Below are 7,575 nucleotides of genomic sequence, written 5' to 3' on the forward strand. Positions count from 1 at the left end.
GAATCAGAGAAGATTGTGGGCTCTATTTATTCACTGGAGGGGTTCAAACCTGTAGCTCCTACACCTCCAGAGGTGTAGCCTCTCAGCCATGAGGTAGGAATCTATTTGTACAGGAGAACTCTGCAGTTTCCCTGCTGAGGCTGTTCAACAATTCAGGAAACAATTAAATGAAGACAGGGAACCCAAATCAGCCACCTACTGGGGAGAACGGGGGAGAGTAGGTGGCTTGTTTTCGCCATGCTCTTAGACTATTTTTGTATTTTTATCCAGTGTCTGGCTGGCTGCCCAAACACTCCTTGAGGATTAGCTAAAGCCCAGGTGTTACTCCATCCTTCCTCATGTTCATCCTGCCCTACTAACCACTAGATGACAAATTTGTGTTTGTTCTTGACCCCCTTCTCTGACAGTGTTACAGCTTTGATTCTTTTGCCATACCTCTTTCAGACACCTTTTTTTTTTTTTTTTAATTAAACTGTCTACTTCTGCTGTGGTATTTTGTGCAATGCCTGATCCTGCAGATATGTGTCAGGTGGGTCCTTACCAGACTGGTTCCCCCAGGGAGTATAGGGGAAGAATTGCCAAGTTTATGGATTCAGGCTGGGTTTAGGACTCAGATAGGTGTATAGCTATGCAGATTCACCAAGTTTCAAACAGTCCCAGGCATGTATAGAAGTTTAGGTGCCTGAGGTACTTCATTGACAAGAAAACATAGTTGCGTATAGACTTTGGTTGCCTAAGGAATGGGCAAGGGAGTCAGAGTTTGAGGATCATATGCTTGAGCTTTGGTATTTGTATTCTACCCAAGTCCCACTGTCGGCACTTAAGCCTTTAATGGAACTGGCTTTCAACCTCTTTGCAACCATTCACCCATCTATTAATTGGAAATATTTTCCAGTGTTGTAAACCTCCAGATACACAACAAAATAGACACTAAGTGTTTTAAGAAGAAACTGATATTATAGGAGCAGTCTGTGAAGGCCTTATCTTCATGTTTGTGCATAATTCTGATCCTTTTAATGGCTCATAGGTTGCTGCTGAGAACACAAAAACACAGCAAGAAATAGTCAGTACCATTGATGAGCCCCAGAAATTAGAATATTGCCTCAATTACTAAAGCAGAAAATATATAATGTATTTTGAATTGAAAGAAATGTACTTTATTCTGACACATATTGCTTGCATGCTGGATAACTTGCACTCATGAGAGCCCCTAAAAACAAGTCTTCTGAGACCCCATAACTTCAGACTCAAAACCATCAGAAAGGCTGCAGCAAAGCTGGAGACACTGTGGGAATAGTAGGAGGGATCTATAAGGAATCAGAAGCAAGGCAAATTTTTTCTGCCATTTTTAATTGTGTGCAGATAAGTTACCTGCACAAACCTCTATGGCAGCTGAGTTGTAGGGTTGTTTGGGAATTTAACCGATAGTCAGGGTCTGTGCATAAACTATGATAGCAATGCTTATCTGCTATAACAATGACTTTTAAAAAACTTACTTAAATCAGTTATGGCTATTTTTTAAATTGATAAATGGTTTATGCAGCATTAAAAATATGTTTCTTACTTCAGTTGCAGTAACACAGCTTTAAAGCTCATAAATCTTAGTGCCATTGCATTATCTGTTGGAGTCACTTAAAGTTTTGCAATTGAATTAGTCACTGGTTGCAGCATTGTTAGAAAAATGGGAAAAATTAACCAATGCTGAATTATGCATGCTTCTCTGGATGATCCAACTCATTCTTTCACTAGCCTGTTTTGTCCATTTAGATATATAAAATACCACAATGTGGTATTTTAGTTCCTGATATAAAAAAGTGTTCTATGCCAGGATGAGGAATCAGGACCCCTCTTCCCCAGAGGGGCTATCCCACTCGAATTTCAGCCACTTTTAGAGGACTTTGGGGCATTAGAATGTAGACAACGCACTGAAGAACTGCTAGGGTTTTTTTGTTGTTTTTTCTCAGAATAAAGAATTAATTAAAAGAGACGATGACTCAATTCAGCATCGAAGCCATATGCACCTTCTATGATCTAACAAATATTCGAGATACCCAAACCTAAAACCTCTATCATTTGTAACGGAGAGCTTTGGTGGCTTCTAAGAAAGTTACATTGTCATATGGTGGTTAGGTTCAGATAAATAAAAATAGTCAGTGTTTATAAATTTAAAATCAGAGCTTAATGGTCTATAAGTGAATGACACTGGTTAGGGAACGAGAGAGAGTTTGAGGCTAGTAGCAAATCGCACATTATTTTTCTTTGTGCTTTCTCCTTTGCCTCTTTTGTTTACAATGAAATTTAGCCACCGACTCCCACCACTGTTTTTCTTGGAGAGCAGAGTAGGATGAAGAAACACAGCAAGTAAATGTAAAAGATGCCCTTGCATTGCAATAGGAGCTAGATTCCATGTGTTTCGGTAACAGGAACATAGGAAGAAATAAAAAGAGCTGACTCAGGTCTACCTAATCTTTAAAGTCTGAAGCCATTCTCAATTCCTACCATTTCTGATCCCTTCCCCACCTCTGCCTCACATACAAAAATAGACCTTGCTAGCCAAACAGGAATTTTTTTGAAGCTCTTTTAGTTCTAATTGATAATGCTGCTGCCATGTCACTAACATCATTTAAAGTTTGTTGAACACATGGCTAGCAGCTCTTCCAGCCATCAGGTTCCATGTAAGCACAGCAAAGCAGTTAGCACCATAAATAAAGCAAACATGAACTGATACTACATACTTCCTTCTCATGGTGCATTAGGATGATGAACTGGAATTCAATGCCATTCTTCATCTAACAGCAAAAGGCTTGAGTGTGGTAGATCTGGACCGGGTATGTACCTGGGAAATAATTCATTTAACCCTTTAATTGTTTCATATTTGGAAATCTTGGTGTAGGACCCAGTCCTGTGCCCATCAGCCATATTTGTGGTTCATGGGTCCTTCATGACGGCAATTAAACCCTCTTCTTCTACATTTCCTTTTAGTTTTTATTTCGTTTGCCTCTAACTAGGTCATTGTCAGTGGCTGAGCACTTTAAGGGAGCTTGTAGTCTTTGCTCATGGTTGGAATCTGTCTTTGGCTTCAGGCACCGCAAGCAGGTGTCCCTTAAGGACATCATAATTCTTTATTTTAAAGGAAGACTAATTATTTGAGATAATTCCTGAACATGATACTTATTTAAGAGTAGTGAAGGCAATTGCGTGACTTCAAACCAAACTGAATTTTTAAGAGTATGTATATATATTCATGTGGCAATGGATTTGTTATATTCTCTTTGGGTTTTGTTGCTGTTGTCTTTTCTTTTCTTTTTTTTTTTTTTAAGGCATATCAGATTGCTATGTAGCAAGCATGGTGGAAATACAGTTCAATCTAATTGTCAAGTCCACTAGCCCGACACCTTGGCTGCAGGTGCCTCAAACGGGAGATAATGTCCTCTAATTTCCTAATAGCCTTGAAAGTTCCTGACTTGGATGGAGAGATACCTTAAGTCTTGCCTGTAGCGCACTTAGCTAATGAAACGTGAATGTTCATCTCCTCTATGGGTCATGTGAAACTGTACTTTCCTTGCACATTCTAAAATTTTGCGTGGTCATGGTAGCATCTCCTGAATCTGCCTATCTTTCCTTTCTCCTTCCATAAATCTGAGTTTGTGACTCTGACTGAAAAGTTATCATTGAACTCTTTGTCCTAATGATCCAGACATTCCAGAATTGCATGAACAAAAGAAGTGCTTCTATAAAAGTTAATTCACAGGACAAGCGTTACAGCATTACAAATGAGGTAAGAGTTGGGTTACTGATCTTACCAGCAAAAAGGCCAGAAGATTCTAAGTTTGGTTTGGGTTGGTGTTGTTATGGGCTTCTCCCAACAAATTTAAATGTTCAAAAATTAGTTTTTGTACAGCATGAAAATGAAAACAAAGCCTTTTCAACACTTTCGCACAGCTAATGGTTAGAGGCTTGATCTGAGGGCATGGACTCAAGTCTCCTCTTCATCGTCAGAAAAATACTTGTCTTCATCCCTAGCTCCTGACATTTGGAAACAAAGGGGTTTGAGCGTTACTTTGTCCACAGTGAAGCCAAAAACCTGACTGACTTGGTAGTCATCTTTCTGCCTGTGTCCTTCCTCAGTTTAACAGATGAAGATATGCCTCATCATATTTTGATAAAATAAGCCTCAGATAAGCTTTACTTACAGTGCTGTAAGTGACTCTCGGGGCTGCTGTCACATTCTCAGAACTAGTTCCACATTTTTTGGTTTGTTCATGAGTTGCTGGACAGATTAGCGGCATAGTTTTGTTAGGTGAATGCAAATGTGCCGATATAAAGAAGCATATCACTATTTTCCCTCCTAAATAATTCACTAAGCATTTTTAGATTACTTTCTGCTGTCGGTCGACATCTTTATATTCTTTGCTACTGAGTTAATTATGACTATATTATCCTTTTAAAAGTGTATGTTAATGTGTGTATATACACACACACACACACGCACTTCCCAGAGTAAGTGTTATGTGGCAAATCAAATACTACAGTCTGCTCAGTTACTTTTTAAACTAGGGTCATAAATATTCTTTACCAGACAAAACCAATGTTGCGTGGCATAACACTTTATTTTGTATAGCTTCTTTCAAGCACATTGAGCTTCAAAAATGTTAGAGGTAATTAATACACTTGCAGATTTTAAAATAATCTAAAAAGGTTTTAATTTAATGAAAATTCTAAACAACAATAGCAATATACATGCTCCTTAATTCACATGCGTCATAAATGTAAAAGGGTGATTACACCTGTAAGAGCTGAGCAGCTATTTATATTGTAAATAATGGTTTGGTGGAGTGAGCTCTTAGTGAGGGGGACAGTTGGTATCTTTGTTTGCTGATTTCCAAAGACCAGCCCTGGGATGATTCTATATAAAAAACTACCTATGCATGCTTGGACTGTTGTTTGAGCAGTAGGAGGGACAACGTTTCTTGCTTGGTTTTGGGTTTTTTTTTAATTAATATGGGACTACCAATTGGTAGCTACAGAAAGGCAGTTCTACTATGGAGCTGAAATTAGAAAAATTTGTCTCATTATCAGGGTGCAATAGCTACATTTTATTAAAATTTCACAATAGTGCTGTTGAGTCTTCCTGGTGAAACACTCAAGCTGCCTGATGGACTCAGCAGATGGCTTCTCACCGCCACGTGTGTGATTTCTTCCAGCAGACAGTTCCTGTAAGATGCGTCATTGTATTATGCTGTGTAGAGGGTTTTTTTTTTCACTTGCATTTAAAGACAAAAATATCTCTAAATTGTGTAATTTTTCCTTCGCCTGCTCTGTGCAGATCTACCGTAGATAGAAGGGCAGCTCCTCAGGCCCCACCAGGGTGATGGGCAGCCACTGGGGATCCCTGTTCTGGTCAGTTTGATGTCCTGGTTTATCTCATCCCCATGCAGGCGCTGTAGTGCATTCTGAAGTGCTTCAAGAAATCAGATGTGGGATTTCTGATACTACTAAGCAAACAATACTTCTTTGCCCCTCTCTTTTTAAGTCTCCTATTTACTGTAGACACCGTCTTTTATTACTTGCCGGTCCTTACTAAGAGCTTAAAACATGAAATAAATTGCCTTCGTGGTTACTTTGTTTTCATGATTAAAATGGATTTTACTGGAGCTAATAAGGACAGAACGTAGCTCAGATTGCTTTGAAAGTATTGGTAAGACAGTTGGGTACCTGAAGAAACACCAGTTCCTTCAGAATGGAAATCCAGCCTCCAATCAACTGGAAGCCTCATGGCAGCACCAGTGGCTGGCAGAAGGATCAGGTGGGAGGAACAACTATTTCACATACTCTGGGCCGCTGGGCATCAGTGGGTTCTGATTTCAAGTTCATGCCATGATACAGAGTTTTTTCTGGGTTTGGAGACAACCTTTGCAACTCTGCAACTCTCAATACTTGTGTAAAGACCAAGCAGGAGTGCAGATGAAACGAGTAAGCTAAAGAAGCAGAGAAGACAAGTTCTGTCATGTGAGCAGCTAGATTATTCCCATCCCACTCAAGGCACTGGAAGTTGAAGGAGCTCTGCAATTCACACAAACTCCTCAGTTTCATGTCACGTGTGAGTATAAATCCCATTGCGTAACACATATTTAGTTTTCTCTTCCAGAATTTTTTAAAGAGGAAATATGATGAAAGACATTATAGCTCAGCCTAGAACATTACAGAGTTTTGCAATCTACCCATAAATGACGTGAGAGGACTCGCTCTCTGCATACAATTTATTACAAACAACTAAGTGCTAGGATAGAAAAAGCAAATTCCATACACAGTCATATTTGTGCCATCCTGTTAACCTCAATCTTATGTAGCTAGGGCCTTTAGTTTCTGTTAGTTTCTCATCTGTTTTTTCTAAGGGGCCATTATTATTTTACTGGGTCTTTTTGTAGGATGAGGGAGGAAACAATATTTTTTTCCCATCGATTTGAAGTTCAAAGCTGTAAGCTAATGCTGTTTTCCATACTTCTGAAGCCCCATGCACATGGCTTGAAATATCTCTGATGCACCCTGAAAATAGCAAAATTTTAGATGATTTTTATATTCTTGTCTTTCAGGAAGAGAGCATGCAGTTTGCTGCAATATAAAGTTCTTCAATCTCCTAAGGGCAAAAAGGCAATTTAAGCTTCCCAGAGCAACTTCAAGAACAGTGATAGTACCAGTGTTATTAGAGTAGTTTTTCAGAAGATCATCAGCTGTAATGACCTTCATATCCTGGATTTGGATTCAGAGGATGTTGACACAATCTTATTAGCACAGACAAATGTCTCCATCTTCACTTATAATATCCCAGGGACACATAATTTAAGCACGTTATAATGCACAAACGCTGCTGTTACTAAGACAAGGAACAGCAGGGAAGATTAATTTCCACACAACAGTACCATTGATAAGAAAGATGTGCAAGTGTTCGGGAAAGTTGCGGACGTAGAACGATAAACTAACAGAAAAATATTCCAGTGGATAAAGTCAAAAAGCAGTTCTTTAATTTTTAAATTTGCACAGCAATAACTGAGATAAATGAGCCTCTGAAATATTTTGGAAAACGTCACTTTGCAAACCTTGTAGATTGCTTAAATGTTTATTAAAATAGACCAAAAGCCAAAATTCTCTGGGTAAAATAAATACTTTGTCTTTGCTAAGTAACAATATTTATGAACAAAACATAAAACTATAATTTTCATGTGTCAAACAGTAACATTTAAGATTAAATGTTGGAATCAGACTGGACATTTTTTTACATCTTCCTATTTACAAGCTGCTCATTAAGACCATTTACCTCACGTTAGCTATTAAAATGACTAACATTTTTAAAGTTTGCTCCATGACTAAAATAAAAACAACAGAAATGTCCTTTTACCATAACTTAACAAAAAGCAGAACCATATTTTTGTTATCTAGGAGAACATACTGTTATAAATACAGCTGGTTTTCATCTACAATTACATAAATAATAAACATGCTGCCATTCAAAAGGATTTTAATAGATGATTATATATAAGCAATATTACGATCTAGCAGAGGATGGCATGAGTTTTC

This window comes from Tauraco erythrolophus, chromosome 6 (genome assembly GCF_009769465.1).
Source record: "Tauraco erythrolophus isolate bTauEry1 chromosome 6, bTauEry1.pri, whole genome shotgun sequence".
NCBI classification, from domain to species: domain Eukaryota; kingdom Metazoa; phylum Chordata; class Aves; order Musophagiformes; family Musophagidae; genus Tauraco; species Tauraco erythrolophus.